The sequence below is a fragment of the Coregonus clupeaformis genome, chromosome 1 (genome assembly GCF_020615455.1).
Source record: "Coregonus clupeaformis isolate EN_2021a chromosome 1, ASM2061545v1, whole genome shotgun sequence".
Taxonomy (NCBI): domain Eukaryota; kingdom Metazoa; phylum Chordata; class Actinopteri; order Salmoniformes; family Salmonidae; genus Coregonus; species Coregonus clupeaformis.
Genome location: NC_059192.1, coordinates 28,081,984 through 28,100,969, shown reverse-complemented (window position 1 = coordinate 28,100,969; position 18,986 = coordinate 28,081,984). Strand labels below are relative to the sequence as shown.

Below are 18,986 nucleotides of genomic sequence, written 5' to 3'. Positions count from 1 at the left end.
TACATAAGTATTCAGACCCATTACTCAGTACTTTGTTGAAGCACCTTTGGCAGCGATTACAGCCTTGAGTCATCTTGGGTGTGACGCTACAAGCTTGACACACCTGTATTTGGGGAGTTTCTCCCATTCTTCTCTGCAGATCCTCTCAAGCTCTGTCAGGTTGGATGGGGAGCGTTGCTGCACAGCTATTTTCAGGTCTCTCCAGAGATGTTAGATCGGGTTCAAGTCCGGGCTCTGGCTGGCTCTGGCTGGGCCACTCAAGGACATTCAGAGACTTGTCCTGAAGCCACTCCTGCATTGGGGGCAGGTAGCTTAGTGGTTAAGAGCGTTGTGCCAGTAACCGAAAGGTCGCTAGTTCTAATCCCCGAGCCGACTAGGTGAAAAATCTGTCGATGTGCCCTTGAGCAAGGCACTTAACCCTAATTGCTCATGTAAGTCGCTCTGGATAAGAGCGTCTGCTAAATGACCAATTATTATTATTATTATTATTGTCTTGGCTGTGTGCTTAGGGTCGTTGTCCTGTTGGAAGGCAAACCTTCACCCCAGTCTGAGGTCCAGAGCGCTCTGGAGCAGGTTTTCATCAAGGATCTCTCTGTGCTTTGCTCATCTTTCCCTCGATCCTGACTAGTATCCCAGTTCCTGCCGCTGAAAAACATCCCCACAGCAGGATGCTGCCACCACCATGCTTCACCATAGGGATGGTATTGGCCAGGTGATGAGCGCTGGTTTCCTCCAGACGTGATGCTTGGCATTCAGGCCAAAGTGTTCATTCTTGGTTTCATCAGACCAGAGAATCATGTTTCTCATGGTCTCAGAGTCCTTTAGGTGCCTTTTGGAAAACTCCAAGCAGGCTGTCATGTGCCTTTTACTGAGGAGTGGCTTCCGTCTGGCGATTCTACCATAAAGGCCTGATTGGTAGAGTGCTGCAGAGACGGTTGTCCTTCTGCAAGGTTCTCCCATCTCCACAGAGGAACTCTGGAGCTCTGTCAGAGTGACCATTGGGTTCTTGGTCACCCTCTGACCAAGGCCCTTCTCCCCCAATTGCTCAGTTTGGCCGGGCGACCAGCTCTAGGAAAAGCCTTGGTGGTTCCAAACTTCTTCCATTTAAGAATGAGGCCACTGTGTTCTTGGGGACCTTCAATGCTGCAGACATTTTTTGTTACCCTTCTCCAGATCTGTGCCTCAACACAATCCTGTCTCGGAGCTCTACGGACAATTCCTTCGACCTCATGGCTTGGTTTTTTCTCTGACATGCACTGTCAACTGTGGGACCTTATATAGACAGGTGTGTGCCTTTCCAAATCATGTCCAATTAATTGAATTTACCACAGGTGGACTCCAATCAAGTTGTAGAAACATCTCAAGGATGATCAATGGAAACAGAATGCACCTGAGCTCAATTTCGAGTCTCATAGCAAAAGGTCGGAATACTTTTTTTAAATAAGGTATTTCTGTTTTTTATTTTTAATAAATTTGCACACACAAATAAAACTGTTTTTGCTTTGTTATTATGGGGTATTGTGTGTAGATTGATGAGGAACATTTTTAATTCAATCAATTTTAGAATAAGTCTGTAACGTAACAAAATGTGGAAAAAGTGAAGGGGTCTGAATAGTTTCCGAATGCAATGTATGCTCCCATGCATACTTTGTTTTCCATTCCTCTCAAGTACTCTTATAGAACTTCTGGCAAACCTAGTACATACTTGCCGCTTCGCGTCGTTCTTAGGTTTGGAATCGCACTTGAAAAATGACAGTTGACTTCCGTACTCGCTATACGGTCTAGATAGAATACATATGCAATTTGGAACACAGCCAATGTTTTTCTATGAAATATACCATTATTTTCACTGAAATATATTAGGTTTCAATTGAATGTACAAATAGTTTGATTGTAATAGAAATGTCTAATTTTAACATGACTTTCTCTCTGTTTTACTTTTAGCGTGCTTGGACAGTTTCACCACCACCACCATTGCGAGTTATTTTATTTTCCCTTAAAGTTTAGACTACAGGGAGCACAGAAAACACACACACACCTAGTATTTCACTGTAATTCTTTACCTTGTATTTCTAACAGTTTAGCAGAAGGCCACCACACCACATTAGAGTTGGTAACTGCATGAGAAAACAATACATTACCTAATTCTGTTTCTGATTCTTTGTCTCATTTGGAGCTCCTTTAGACCATTAGTCTACTAGTTAAAATTGAGTAGGTTTTCTTTTACTACTACAATATATAATTAGCACTATTCTGTTACTGTTTTTCATGTAACACACAGATGTTCTGCAGGTATATTCCGAACTCTGCCCCTCTCATCTCTCTCCTTTCCTCCCCAGTTAAGACAGAGAGAGTAAACAACAGTGAGACTGACTACCACAGAAGGCAGCACTGGACAGCCATGCAGCGTAGGTATCACCACACACAGTTTCAGCCTCTCATTTCTCCCTTTAAAACGGAGCCTAACACACATGCATACTCACAGATGTTGTTGGTGTACCAGCCATATTAAAACCAACTATCACCAAGTTTACCATTGCAAACATCCGCTTCCCTTCACACCAATACACATAAACTGTTCATGTGATGTCACCATTACTCTCACTCTTGTTACAAAATATGCTTTTACCATATTCATTCAAAATCTCATATTTTCTTTTTCCTAGGAATCATATTTTATGCAGTGGTGGTGAAATGGTCAATCAAACATGTCAGCTGTTGCTTCATTGGATAATACAATTGTCATGCAATCTTATATCTTGTGCAATCTGTCCATTATTTTTAAAGAATGTGGAGTGTCGTACCTGAAATTCTCTGAATGATGAGGAAGGAGTCCAGCAAGTTTTCCTACAGGAAAATGGCCCTAGAAATCTTGTGGCATTACCTGCAGGACTCTTACCTATCCCACAGGATTTTGGGGGCATTTTTGGTATATGACAATTCCTGCAGGATTTTTTTTCTTTTTCTGAAGGACTACCTGCATAATTCCTACAGGATCCTGCAGGATTCCTGCAGGAATTGTCCTACAGGAAAGTGGCCCCAAAAATCATGTGGGATATCCTGCAGGTCTTCCTATTCCTTCAGGATATATATTCTGCAGGATTCCTGCAGAACTTTCCGTGAAGGATTCCTCTAGGACTTTTTTGTAAGGGTGGCATTAAATAAGCAGCCTATTTTGCATTGATAACCAAATATAATCTCAGCGACCGTTCAAACAATAAACCAAACGACATTGTAGCCTCATAGAATCCCCCCAAAATTAATTTAGTTTAGAAGTGATAACATTATTCTAGGCTTAAACAGATACCCATGTGCTTTATTTTCTCCATGACTAAAAATGATGACATCCTATTTTTTGCTGATATGTGAACAAATACATTGAAGCAGCATATCAAATTAGGATAATGTTGTAGGTTACACTGGCAAGTATAAGAATTTTTGCTAAGGCATATTTTTTAAATTATAATTCAGATTATTTCACATGGAGATGTTGGAAGCTAAAAGGCTAGCTAGCTTGCGGTGTTTAGCCAACTTGCTAGAATGGAAAGACGAGACAAGAGACTCATCTTTTGCTTTCACCACAAATGAGAAGACAACAAGAAACCCCCAAAATTTACCCCAAAAGGTATTTTGTTTAGAAGTAATAACTAGTGATTACAGGCTATTGTGAAAGGGTAGAACCTGCTGTAGCTAACTAGCTATCCATGTGCTTTTTTCTCAGTGACCAAAACATTAATGTGGTCCTCTGTAACTCAGCTGGTAGAGCACAGCGCTTGTAACGCCAAGGTAGTGGGTTCGATCCCCGGGACCACCCATACACAAAAAAATGTATGCATGCATGACTGTAAGTCGCTTTGGATAAAATAAATAATACATTATTAAGTTATATTTTTAGTTATGGGAATGAATACACAAGCAGCATATCAAACTGGGATAATGTTTTAGGTTACAGGTATAAGAATATTTGCCAGGCATATTTTTTTTATTATTAATCTGATTATTTCACATGGAGATGTGTGGGAAGCTAAAACAGCTAGCTAGCTTGCTATGTTTTTAGCCAGGCTAAAGCCAGCTAGCCATGCTGCCAGCTAGCTGCTACTAGCAAGGGAAGGCGACTCTTTCTTGTTTAAACAAAACTAAGACAAAAATAAAATAATTTGCTATCGCCCCCTTGTAAATGGGAGTGGGACTGGCGAGGATGTCATGTTACCCGAAAGGTGTCCGATTCCACCCACGTGCACGCACGCACGCAGATCAGCGGAGTGGAGCTTGTAGTAACCTTAAGAGCTCTTGTTAGGGCCCCTAACCTCACCCTTCTCCTCTGCTAAAGCTGTTTATATGTCCACTCACCCAGCCTCACACCTCTAACCACAGAAAGCCTCTCCTGCCCCAAGGCTCTAAGTCATCAGTCTTCGAGTCCTCAGTACTTTGCTGAGATATTAGTCACTAAACATGGTGCCTCACTCTCTCAACACACAACCCTGTCTTACAACCCTCCCATCAGGGAGCTCTCACATGAACATCCTGCTTCAAATAAAGAGATGGCATTATGACTAATGTCTAGTTTGGGATTTGAAGGCTTTGCATTGATAAGATGAATGTTTCAGCTTGTTTGACAAAGACATTTGTAATGCTTCTCATTAATCTTCCAATTCAGCACCTTATCTGATATCCTTGTAGTGTATTTGTTTCCCAATGGAAAGTCTCTCAGAACACTATGCTTTTGTCATTGTGAGTTATTTTTGCTGTGATGAGTCATCTTACCTGTCAGTCTTCTCACCTGTGATTGGCTGAGCTATTTCAATGCAGGTATATAATGAGAGCAGGTCAGATCCTGTGGTAGTTAGTTTCTATAGCTGAGCTCAGGGATGAAAGTCTACCATCTCAATCTCATATATCTGCTTTCTGTTCTCTTATAAATTCAAACATATTGATGATGTGAAGTAGGCTTACTGTAATATTTCATTTTGTCAGCTTTGTTGAAACTGTAAAAAATGTTATTCACAGTTAATTTCCTAACACAAGATTTTATTTGTTAAATGAGTTTATTTTGTTACATGACTCTGCATTTTTCCCTGTCGTGCACAATCAAAATGACTGCCGTCTGAACAGGAAAGAGTCCTCCCATAAGTCAACAGGCCCTGTCACTGAGACTAGTTGACTGAGGCTGTGTGCCTCCTCTCCTCTCAGCAACACAGCGCTTCTCCTTTTAACCAGAGAGAATATGTTACTAACCTTTCACATGCTATTTGAAGAATATTAGACTGTTCTAAGAATTATTGAATTAGATATGTTCCATTTATCTGTGCATCTAATTCAAAATGCCATGATTGTAGTACAAATGCTCCTGTGGATGGTGTCATAAATTGACTGTAATCCATGCAAACAGCAATGTCATACTGGTGGCCATTTAAAGTTCCAGTGGTTACAAACTTCTGTTTTTTTGTTTCATTTTAGGATTACAATATACTGCTTATTTTTAAATCCAATGAGAGTGAGAATCTACTTAGATTCCATCAACTGTTCCTTGTATTCTAACAAGCAAGAAACAAAAACAAAACTACAGTAGATGCGCCCTCAGGTGTTGCTCAGCCACAAAGTGAAAGAGCTGGTGTGGTGCTGGTTGACTGGTAATCAGGGATCATGCTGTCTGCCATGCTGGGGTAAGAGACAGACAGCCAGGAGCTCCACGCTGCTATCTGCTATCTGATCTCACCACCATGTCTTCCAACAGCCGAGGAGCACTTTGGCAAAACAAAAGAGTCTCATTTCCCCCCCAGTTACCCGCACCTTGAATCTGACTGTCATAACCCAGTCCTGACAACCCAACCCTGCTCACAGTCACATCCCTGAAATGTGACTAGACTATCTAACAGTTTATCCAAACAAGGGAACCACTGTCAGAGTTCTTATCAAGTTGAACTCCACAGACACCTGTATGAGACTATGTGCTCCTGACACTCAGCATGGTTCAAATCTGCTATTTAATCAGTGTTTGATCCCAAGTTCAATGTTAAAGCCTCTTTGTGATATACCTCACTTGCAAAACACTTGTTGTCAAGCAGAAGTAATCAGTGGACAACATGTGTTACCACCCAGAGTTCTAATGGTGGACTAATGATGAGTTATCGGTTGTGGGGAAGAGGTCATGGCTGCATTCACTGCTATGGAGTTGTCCTAGGCAAGCAGGAACCAAACAGTTTTGAACAGACTAATATTATCACATTGGGTAGTATAGTATTTATTGCAGGGATTTAAGCTTGGGGTCCGAGAAGGATCATCATTTTATTGGTACAGTGCTGAGAATAAAGGATATGAGTATATGTCATCAGTTGTCAAACAGTTCTGTTAGCATCTCCTTTTTATTTCAGTTCCTGCCAATTCCACCTTAAGGTCAAATTTTGTATCACACAAAAAAATTAGACTTGATAAAGAGAAGCCTTTTTCAAATGTGGTAGAAAGTGGACATTTTGGGGAGAAATTACAGTGTTAAGGGCCAGTGTTGGAGGGGTACAGGGGTGAAGGGGAGGTGTTGAAGTAACACTGAATTATGTACAAGAGGCTATGCTGCACTGGGTAATAGTGAGGCTAAACAGGCCTATGAGTGAATATAGACTACAGTCTGTAACAGACTATTAGCAGGTTTCTACATAATAGGATGCCTGTTGATTGGGGTGTGGGGGACTGTGTCATAAGGTTATGATAAGGTTTGAATGAAGGGTTAGTGTGGTTAATGGGTGCTGACTGTAAGTAAATGAAGTAACTGGCTATAAAGAACAAATGGTTCAATAAGGCACAGCATTATCCGCATTATAGCTGAGCAGCAGCTGGCCCAGATAGCAACAAGGCTGTGTTTATATTGCACTGGACAGAGCAGTAAACTGGGGGGAGTGAGCGACTGACTGCTCAACATGTCTGGGCGTATTCCTGTCTGTACATTGTAGAGCTTGCGCCCTGAGGCACTACTGAGCATGCTCATGAGTGTCAGACAGAAACTGTTCAGACGCTCACTCTATCTGCCTGCCACTGTAACTGTAGCCAGTTCGGACATGAAGGAACAAAGAGTAGACGGCCGTCTCGGAGTGATGACCTGGGGATATAGTAAGTCTTTCAGTCAGGAACATAGTAACAAATTAAACAGATACAAAAAAACACAGAGCTACATGCTGTTAAAGGCACACACAGTAAACATGCAGTACATACATGCTCACATTAAATAAATAGGTTAAATGAGTTAGTGCCACCTTAGTGCTACTCTCCATTGCAACTGTACCATGTGTACCTTCAGACTAGCGCCCCTGAGTGAGCCCAAGTAAGGCGACAATAACATTGGCAGAAAAAGAGCTAGTATCACAGCCTGTCTCTGATTGCCATGAGTCACTCCAGCCTTTGTGTGGCGGCTTTCAGTGGCTTGTAAACAGATATTCATCCGACGTGCATCACGTGCGCCCTGGCTCCTGCAGGTCGGCGTGTGTGTCGCTCCAGACACATTCTCTGCTCTGTTGATCTTGACACACTGCTGTCGACAAGCATTCAACACAATAACAGCTCTCTTTTATTACATGTAATATTAGTTTGTTGATTTATACAAAAAGGTCTGTGATGCAAATGAATGCAGCTAAGCAAGCAGTTAACTGATAGAAGTTGGTAATTTGGTGAGTGTCCATTGCAAGGAAGGAGAGGGGGCAAGGGGGAATATAAACTAAGCTGTACAGAAAGCTCAGAGACATACAGTACATAACTATGGAAGTAACACAACTTCCTGTATTTTTGCTGAGTCACCTGAGTTGTTAAGAGGGAACACAGAAAGACGTAATCATGTAAAAAGAAAACAACAGTGTTATGCCAAAGATACATTGTCTTGACAACTAGCATTTTCTTCATCGTCTTGACCATAATGTATAATGAGAGTAACAAAATACAGTCACAAATTCTCTTGAACCCCCTATTATAACGTAACACCAATAATCTAATACCATATCCAAGAAACATTGGTTTAAAAAGCTGTATAGGAGCATCTCAACTGAATCAAAATTAACAAGTACTGAATAATACAACCACACAGTATTTTATTGGGCAATTGCGCTTGTTCATCACCCTCTGTGACGTTATGTGGAGCCAGGTGTATCCTGGGTATGTTCTGTTTAAAAGTTCACAGATGTATTAATACTCTGAGGCCTGACCCATGACGACGCCCAAAGTCCTACGTGATAATGTTGTATTGCCTTACCCGATAAACCAGTTTTGATTCAATTCAGGACTTTGGCCATAAACATTGAAACATGTCATGACACATATGAGACATAAAACAGTCCTAATAAGAATTAACTTGCTATAAAACATCAGTTATACCTGGTGATAGCTGTGAGTATATTGTATAGGGCTGTCTTCAGCGTCATATCATAGGAGTCTAGAGTCTGGCATTACCAGGTGCCCGATAAGACACTCTACACTGCTGTACTGGAGATAACCCATTTATAGCCTGGGATAGATAACTGCTTAGCCCGCATTCTTGTACAGCCAGCTGTGGCTGTCCCTACCTCACCCAGTCACAAACTTGGTCATGACCCAATCTTACCCCCTGGGTATTCCCTGTCCATGACCTCAACTACCCGTCTGCCCCTGTCAGAATCACTTTCAACACCCTATCTAATTCACCCTGAATCAGACTAACACTTTTCATGACCTAGAGACTAATCTTGTGACCTTATCAAGTCATGAGCATGACCCCAGATACCCCCAGATACTGACCTTCATGACCTCAAACACCCAATTGTGCAGCTCGTGACAGAAAATGACAGTATTTTCATTGGAAGAGTGTTTTTTGGGGTAACTTGAGTGGACATGGAATCACTAATCATTCTGTTTCAAAGACTTCAAAGAATTTCAGAACTGAGCTCAAAGTCAAGAGTGATTCCCTGTCAACTACAGAAGACTTTAGCCTTGAGACACTATTCATGAGAAAAATGTATTTGGCCTTTTGGCACTTCAGGGTGAATACAGTGGGGGAAAAAAGTATTTAGTCAGCCACCAATTGTGCAAGTTCTCCCACTTAAAAAGATGAGAGAGGCCTGTAATTTTCATCATAGGTACACGTCAACTATGACAGACAAAATGAGGAAAAGAAATCCAGAAAATCACATTGTAGGATTTTTTATGAATTTATTTGCAAATTATGGTGGAAAATAAGTATTTGGTCAATAACAAAAGTTTCTCAATACTTTGTTATATACCCTTTGTTGGCAATGACACAGGTCAAACGTTTTCTGTAAGTCTTCACAAGGTTTTCACACACTGTTGCTGGTATTTTGGCCCATTCCTCCATGCAGATCTCCTCTAGAGCAGTGATGTTTTGGGGCTGTCGCTGGGCAACACAGCCTTTCAACTCCCTCCAAAGATTTTCTATGGGATTGAGATCTGGAGACTGGCTAGGCCACTCCAGGACCTTGACATGCTTCTTACGAAGCCACTCCTTCGTTGCCCGGGCGGTGTGTTTGGGATCATTGTCATGCTGAAAGACCCAGCCACGTTTCATCTTCAATGCCCTTGCTGATGGAAGGAGGTTTTCACTCAAAATCTCACGATACATGGCCCCATTCATTCTTTCCTTTACACGGATCAGTCGTCCTGGTCCCTTTGCAGAAAAACAGCCCCAAAGCATGATGTTTCCACCCCCATGCTTCACAGTAGGTATGGTGTTCTTTGGATGCAACTCAGCATTCTTTGTCCTCCAAACACGACGAGTTGAGTTTTTACCAAAAAGTTCTATTTTGGTTTCATCTGACCATATGACATTCTCCCAATCCTCTTCTGGATCATCCAAATGCACTCTAGCAAACTTCAGACGGGCCTGGACATGTACTGGCTTAAGCAGGGGGACACGTCTGGCACTGCAGGATTTGAGTCCCTGGCGGCGTAGTGTGTTACTGATGGTAGGCTTTGTTACTTTGGTCCCAGCTCTCTGCAGGTCATTCACTAGGTCCCCCCGTGTGGTTCTGGGATTTTTGCTCACCGTTCTTGTGATAATTTTGACCCCACGGGGTGAGATCTTGCGTGGAGCCCCAGATCGAGGGAGATTATCAGTGGCCTTGTCTTCCATTTCCTAATAATTGCTCCCACAGTTGATTTCTTCAAACCAAGCTGCTTACCTATTGCAGATTCAGTCTTCCCAGCCTGGTGCAGGTCTACAATTTTGTTTCTGGTGTCCTTTGACAGCTCTTTGGTCTTGGCCATAGTGGAGTTTGGAGTGTGACTGTTTGAGGTTGTGGACAGGTGTCTTTTATACTGATAACAAGTTCAAACAGGTGCCAATAATACAGGTAACGAGTGGAGGACAGAGGAGCCTCTTAAAGAAGAAGTTACAGGTCTGTGAGAGCCAGAAATCTTGCTTGTTTGTAGGTGACCAAATACTTATTTTCCACCATAATTTGCAAATAAATTTATTTAAAAATCCTACAATGTGATTTTCTGGATTTTTTTTTCTCAATTTGTCTGTCATAGTTGACGTGTACCTATGATGAAAATTACAGGCCTCTCTTGTAAAGTGAAACCTATCTTTTTAAGTGGGAGAACTTGCACAATTGGTGGCTGACTAAATACTTTCTTCCCCACTGTATATGCTTCTTCCAATTATTGAAAACATTTATATTTCTCCATATAAAACAAAAAACTCAAGTCAGACAACGTCCTTAGTTTCAAATAATTTATTGTTGTTATGTTAGAGGTACAGAACTTTAACAAATCGCCCTCAACAACCCAGGAATCAAAACTGCAATTAGGAAAACCCAGCAGAGCTTAGCATGAACTCCTGTCTCCAGCTATTCCCCTCCCTCTCTTGACAAGTCATTAACAGGCAGCCTCGTAGTATTTGAGCCTCAGGCAATGCCCTTCAAAGCCAATAGTCTGCAAAGAGGCTCTCTTTTTAACACAAAAACAGCTTTAGAGCCATTTAACAGATCCATGTCATCACTTGTGAGCTATGAGGTGCTTTGTCCAAAAACTCCCTCCTGCTTTAACAGCAGAGTAATGGGTTGCCAGGTGTTCTAGCGGGAGGAAATAGAAACAGAATAAGGCTAATTGACATGGTCCCCAGAGTGTCAGGAAAGGACGAGGTATGAAGAGCCACATGACACACTCACACAGGAAATAACAAAAAAACACCAACAGAGACATACACATTTCAGACAGAAGTTGTGGTATATTACCTGTAAAAAATAGAAGGCAATGTTTATTTGACCCCCTTTCAAACAGCCCCTTATTTATCACTTATTTTCAGGTATACCACTATTATACCACAGGAGGTTGGTGGCACCTTAATTGGGGAGGATGGGCTCGTGGTAATGGCTGGAGCTGAATTAGTGGAATGGTATCAAATACATCAAACAGTAAACCAGGGAATGCATTTAAAAAAAAAAGTGTTTAAACATATATAGAATTTAGGTTCTATGATTTCAATGCCTTGGGCTCCTCTGAGTGGATCCTTTCAGTCAAATATTTTTCTAAACCAAAATGCCTTTGTCAATTAATGATATCATATACTTGTGATATTATATCCAGGTTTTCTAAGACATTATCTTTTTTATAATGCCAAGTGAAATGTACATAGAGCAATAAATACTATAGTTCAAACTAAATTATTGGGTTCCCACCTGCCAAGTTACAGTATGAGACAGGTGGAGCCAGTGTAATCTAACTAAGAAGTCTTGCTTCTGTCTCAGTGTCCTCACAAGATCATTTCAAACAGGGTAGTTCATTTCACCTCGGTCTCACTGCCATCTCACCTCGGTCTCATGACACATCCTTCTCATCCATCTCAATCTAGAGTGGAAGAGAGAAAGAGGGTGAATAAATAGATAGACACATTGTATCCGGGGGCAGATAAATACTGTAAACAGAAAATCTAACCTTTGGTATCATTATCCTATAAAAAAGCTTTGTGGTGTTTATATGATGCAATAATATGATGTGTTAACAGGTTTTGATTTATCTTCACTCAAGATGCTACTTCAACACACCAGTCTTGCCAAAACTATAATTCCAATTTCCCACTCTCTACTTATATTGCTATTACCAAACAATAATATTTATATAACTAAATCATGCCTTACATTTAGAAGGAAATAATGTATAAAAATTCTCGTAGATTCTATACAATATTACACCATTGAAACCTAAATTCAAGTTTATGTGTCATGTATTTTCATGATCCATTACTGCTTCTGACTTTTCCCTTGCTCATAGACCACAGGGTGTTATTTGATACCCCCAAGCACCACCTACTCTCAACAAGCTCTTATTAGCTATGGACAGAAAGGTGTCTGAAAACCCACATCCTCAGTATTGTAAACACGTGTAAACAGAGACTTGAGCAAAACCTCAGATTAGACAGAAAGCACAACCTTTCATAAATATAAAAAGAAGCCTGAAGCTTAATCTAAATTACTTATTTATCTTTTCAAATTAAATAATTGTATTGCTGAACAGGACAATAATTCCTTTCCATGGCAATTCCTTTCCATGGTCCTCTGTAGCTCAATTGGTAGAGCATGGCGCTTGTAACGCCAGGGTAGTGGGTTCGATCCCCAGGACCACCCATATGTAAAAATGTATGCGCACATGACTGTAAGTCGCTTTGGATAAAAGCGTCTGCTAAATGGCATATTATTAATTAGGTTTGTATTTTGATTTAATGTCAGTTTTCTTCTCACTGTACGGGAAAATGTTTACAAAGGGAATACAAGTATTCAAGCTAGGATTTCAAGTTTTAAAAAAACCTGGATTTCCATCCCAAAGAGAATCTCCTGTTGGTTTAAAATTTACTTTGACTTTGTTTGACACACTGGTAAGAGGAGCTGTGGTTGGGTGCTCTTGTTTTAACTGGACCGTGAGGGCTGACCGTGACTAAACAGATAAAAAGCTGAGAGGTTGTTGGCAGGAAGGCCCTGTCGATGAGGATGAAACCTGAGATGGCTATTCACTGTGCCACAAACACTGGTGGGGTACCACACTCTGCTCAGAGACCTAAGACATTTTGGGTTTGTTTCACAGTCATAGATTGGAAAAAATAGTTCTCATTTAGTAGAGTGAGGACTAGTCAGTGAGTGGGAGTGTATTTAAATCATGTTCATGCAACCCATTTTTGGATTGAAGTGCAATTTAGTTAAGACATAGGCGTATCTATGTCCGTGAAAGTATTCCTTCAGGTTTGAGGGAAATACACTACTACTTTTTAGATAAGCAGTTTTGCAATCCTTAGACTCATGTGATCTATTCCTTTCTGTGCTAACCTTATATAGTAAAACACAGAAATACATTAGCATTAGTGTTGCTGTGTTCTGTGTTCATTACAAAGCATTCATGCTGCAGCACACAACAATAATGTCAAGTCCAACATAGACACACTTAAAATGGCCATCCCAAAGTGAAAAATAGCAGCATTACTTAGTGCCTGTCATAGAATGAATGAGTAGTCCCATTCACTGCCACGTCACCCCAGCCGATGACAGGCTCTCCTACACAAGACACATTTATCAGGCCACCTAAACACATCGCAGGTGGACGTTATGATTAAAGAGGTCTTAAAAAGTCAACAATAAATTAAAAACCTCCATTTATAACCCAATGTGTCTCTACACACTGCAAAAATTAGAACACAGAGATTTAGAGTTTTAAACGTGTTTTCAGTGTGCTGTTTATCATCCTGTCATAGAAAGAGGGATTTGTATACTTTAAAATGGATGTCAGAGACATTTTTCACAACAAGGGCAGTCATTCATCATGACTACATTCCTCAGGACAGAGAAAGTGTCATACATAATTTATTGTGCAGACACTATATCAAAAAGATTGATTGACTAGAGAGCTTTGTTGTCCTGCTTGATAGAATGCATCTCATAATTTAGCATGTTACAGACCTACTTTTAACACTGATGTATTAACTGGTTCATGATCTAATGTGACGACAATATTTTCTGCACTGAATTAAGTCATTAGAACTGCTGACTTTCATAGAAAACCCCCTTTCAACAACACCTCCTCCAAACCTCCTCCACACTGACTCTTAAGGCATCTGCATGCTTCCCATGCTTCCGAAACAGTACGGAACAGTTCATGCATATATTCTGACGACATTTTGTGACGTTTTTGTTAGTTTTGGTCTTCGGCAAGAATTTTTCCAAACATCTTAGTTAATTGTAAAATTGCACAACTAAGATCTCCTCGACAAAAAGTCCAAATGAATGACAGATTTCTTGAGTTATCTTACATGAGTTTTGACTATTTTGAGGAATTGTATACTGGTGTATTTAAGCGAATGTATTTTAAGGGAGTATGTGAGCATACTTGCTCGGTGCGCCTAAGTTCAGCTAGGTGCCAGCCGAACCAAAGCATGCGGAAGGCTTTAACACAGGGGCCCCCCTGGGGTGTGTCCTCAACCCTCTGCTGTACTCCCTGTTCACGCACGACTGCGTGGCTTTGCACGACACCAACTCCATTACCACGGTTGTAGGCCTGATAACCAACAACGACGAGTCAGCCTTTTTTTTTTTTTTTATACCTTTATTTAACCAGGTAAGCCAGTTGAGAACAGGTTCTCATTTACAACTGCGACCTGGCCAAGATAAAGCAAAGCAGTGCAATAAAAACAACACAGAGTTACATATGGGGTAAAAAACATAAAGTCAAAAATACAACAGAAAATATATATACAGTGTGTGCAAATGTAGCAAGTTATGGAGGTAAGGCAATAAATAGGCTATAGTGCAGAATAATTACAATAGTATTAACACTGGAATGCTAGATGTGCAAGAGATTATGTGCAAATAGAGATACTGGGGTGCAAAAGAGCAAAATAAATAACAATATAGGGATGAGGTAGTTGGGTGGGCTAATTTCAGATGGGCTGTGTACAGGTGCAGTGATCGGTAAGGTGCTCTGACAACTGATGCCTAAAGTTAGTGAGGGAGATAAGAGTCTCCAGCTTCAGAGATTTTTGCAATTCGTTCCAGTCATTGGCAGCAGAGAACTGGAAGGAATGGCGGCCAAAGGAGGTGTTGGCTTTGGGAATGACCAGTGAGATATACCTGCTGGAGCGCAGACTACGGGTGGGTGCTGCTATGGTGACCAATGAGCTAAGATAAGGCGGGATTTGCCTAGCAGTGATTTATAGATGGCCTGGAGCCAGTGGGTTTGACGACGAACATGTAGTGAGGACCAGCCAACAAGAGCGTACAGGTCACAGTGGTGGGTAGTGTATGGGGCTTTGGAGACAAAACGGATGGCACTGTGATAGACTACATCCAATTTGCTGAGTAGAGTGTTGGAGGCTATTTTGTAAATGACATCGCCGAAGTCAAGGATCGGTAGGATAGTCAGTTTTACGAGGGCATGTTTGGCAGCATGAGTGAAGGAGGCTTTGTTGCGAAATAGGAAGCCGATTCTAGATTTAACTTTGGATTGGAGATTCTTTATGTGAGTCTGGAAGTTGAGTTTACAGTCTAACCAGACACCTAGGTATTTGTAGTTGTCCACATACTCTAGGTCAGACCCGTCGAGAGTGGTGATTCTAGTCGGGTGGGCGGGTGCCAGCAGCGTTCGATTGAAAAGCATGCATTTAGTTTTACTAGTGTTTAAGAGCAGTTGGAGGCTACTGAAGGATTGTTGTATGGCATTGAAGCTCGTTTGGAGGTTTGTTAACACAGTGTCCAATGAAGGGCCAGATGTATACAAAATGGTGTCGTCTGCGTAGAGGTGGATCTGAGAGTCACCAGCAGCAAGAGCGACATCATTGATATACACGGAGAAAAGTGTCGGCCCAAGAATTGAACCCTGTGGCACCCCCATAGAGACAGCCATAGGTCCAGACAACAGGCCCTCCGATTTGACACACTGAACTCTATCTGAGAAGTAGTTGGTGAACCAGGCGAGGCAGTCATTTGAGAAACCAAGGCTATTTAGTCTGCCAATAAGAATGCGGTGGTTGACAGAGTCGAAAGCCTTGGCCAGGTCGATGAAGACGGCTGCACAGTACTGTCTATTATCAATCGCGGTTATAATATCGTTTAGGACCTTGAGCGTGGCTGAAGTGCACCCGTGACCAGCTCGGAAACCGGATTGCATAGCGGAGAAGGTACGGTGGTATTCGAAATGGTCGGTGATCTGTTTGTTAACTTGGCTTTCAAATACTTTTGAAAGGCAGGGCAGGATGGATATAGGTCTGTAGCAGTTTGGATCTAGAGTGTCAACCCCTTTGAAGAGGGGGATGACCGCGGCAGCTTTCCAATCTCTGGGGATCTCAGGCGTTATGAAAGAGAGGTTGAACAGACTAGTAATAGGGGTTGCGACAATTTCGGCGGCTAGTTTTAGAAAGAAAGGGTCCAGATTGTCTAGCCCAGCTGATTTGTAGGGGTCCAGATTTTGCAGCGCTTTCAAAACATCAGCTGTCTGAATTTGTGTGAAGGAGAAGCGGGGGGGCATGGGCAAGTTGCAGCAGAGGGTGCAGAGTTGGTGGCCGGGTTAGTGGTAGCCAGATGGAAAGCATGGCCAGCTGTAGCAAAATGCTTGTTGAAATTCTCGATTATTGTAGATTTATCGGTGGTGATAGTGTTTCCTAGCCTCAGTGCAGTGGGCAGCTGGGAGGAAGTGCTCTTATTCTCCATGGACTTTACAGTGTCCCAAAACTTTTTGGAGTTAGTGCTACAGGATGCAAATTTCTGTTTGAAAAAGTTAGCCTTTGCTTTCCTGACTGCTTGTGTATATTGGTTCCTAACTTCCCTGAAAAGTTGCATATCGCGGGGGCTATTTGATGCTAATGCTGTACGCCACAGGATGTTTTTGTGCTGGTCAAGGGCAGTCAAGTCTGAGGAGAACCAGGGGCTATATCGGTTCTTAGTTCTGTATTTTTTGAATGGGGCATGTTTATTTAAGATTGAGAGGAAATTACTTTTAAGGAACAACCAGGCATCCTCTACTGACGGAATGAGATCTATATCCATCCAGGATACCTGGGCCAGGTCAATTAGGAAGGCCTGCTCGCTAAAGTGTTTTAGGGAGCGTTTGACAGTGATGAGGGGTGGTCGTTTGACCGCGGACCCGTTACGGACGCAGGCAATAAGGCAGTGATCGCTGAGATCCTGGTTGAAGACAGCTGAGGTGTATTTAGAGGGTATGTTAGTCAGGATGATATCTATGAGGGTACCCATGTTTACGGATTTAGGGTTGTACCTGGTAGGTTCGTTGATAATTTGCGTGAGGTTGAGGGCATCTAGCTTGGATTGTAGGATGGCTGGGGTATTAAGCATATCCCAATTTAGGTCACCAAGCAGTACAAACTCTGAGGATAAATGGGGGGCAATCAATTCACATATGGTGTCCAGGGCACCGCTGGGGGCTGAGGGGGGTCTGTAGCAAGCGGCAACAGTGAGAGACTTATTTCTGGAAAGGTGGATTTTTAGAAGTAGAAGCTCAAACTGTTTGGGCACAGACCTGGATAGTATGATAGAGCTCTGCAGGCTATCTCTACAGTAGATTGCAACTCCACCCCCCTTTGGCAGTTCTATCTAGACGGAAAATGTTATAGTTGGGGATGGAAATTTCAGAATTTTTGGTGGCCTTCCTGAGCCAGGATTCAGACACTGCTAGAACATCAGGGTTGGCAGAGTGTGCTAACGCAGTGAATAACTCAAACTTAGGAAGTAGACTTCTGATATTTATGTGCAAGAAACCAAGACTTTTGCGATTACAGAAGTCATCAAATGATAGCGCCTGGGGAGTAGTTGTGATACTGAGGGCTGCAGGGCCTGGGTTAGCCTCTACATCACCAGAGGAACAGAGGAGGACTAGAATAAGGATACGGCTAAAGGCTTTAAGAACTGGTCTTCTAGTGCGTTGGGTACATAGAATAAAGGGGGCAGATTTCCGGGTGTTATAGAAAAGATTCAGGGCATTATGTACAGACAAGGATATGGAAGGATATGAGTAAAGTGGAGGTAAACCTAAGCGTTGGGTAACAATGAAAGAGATAGCATCGCTGGAGGCATCAATTGAGTCGGTCTCCGCGTGTATAGGGGGAGGGGCAAAGGAGCTATCTAAGGCAGGTTTAGCTAGGCTGGGGGGTCTACAGTGATATAGTACAATTAGAAATAACCGAAACAACAATAAACTAACCATGTTTGGGCTGAGGCTAAACATAAACAGGATGTAGTACCGTAAAAAAGGAACAGTCCAGCAGACATCAGCTGTATAGCTGAGTTATCATAAGGTCCGGTGGTAAAGCACTAGTGAGTAAGAGGCCACGGCTAGCGTGTGCTAGCGGGCCGGGGCTAGCAGATGGATGGAATCTTCGTGGTTAACGTCGTAACCACATCAGACGATTTCGTCGGCAGACCAGTCGTGTAGGATCGGCGGGGCTCCGTGTCAACACTAGGTGGTCCCGTCCGGTTGACAGAGAGGTAGATAGCCGGGAGATGGGCCTAGCTCAGGATGATTAGCCAGACCACAGCGTCCGTTTTGTTGTAGCTAGCTGGTAGCGATGAATCCGGAGTTAAAGGTCCAGTGATTCAGTGATTCCGGCGGAAAAACTGATATGTTCTGGGTCGATAACGCGCTGTGCAGACTGGCCGAATATCCGGTGATTAATGTCCAGTGATTAAAATTAATCCCGCAGAAGAAAAAAATAATCCAATGTTCTGGGTGAAATACCGCTAGCTGTGGCTAATAGCAAGTAGCTAGTTAGCTGGCTAGCTAGTTTCAACTGGAGATTCTAGATTCTAGATAAAGGTAAGTCAATAATAGAATCCGTTCCACATTGAGTGAGGCGGGTTGCAGGAAAGTATATTTTGTAGAAGGATGAAAAGTCTGATAGGGAAATATGTACGAAAAATACAGAAAAATAGGGTATTTACAGGCTATTTACAGACATACGACAAAAACACAACTGCACTACTACGCCATCTTGGATTCACAAGCTGTGTCTGCTTTGGAAACCAGGT

General features: G+C 42.1%; 1 long non-coding RNA gene across 1 annotated transcript in view; it reads right to left on the bottom strand.

The window, feature by feature from the left end:
• Positions 1-10,710: 10,710 nt before the first annotated feature.
• LOC121571862 overlaps positions 10,711-18,986 on the bottom strand; it is a 42,598-nt gene continuing 34,322 nt past the window's right edge. The window contains exon 3 of the long non-coding RNA XR_006001772.1: positions 10,711-11,817. This is a non-coding gene — a long non-coding RNA (uncharacterized LOC121571862). The remainder of the gene's footprint in view (positions 11,818-18,986) is intronic.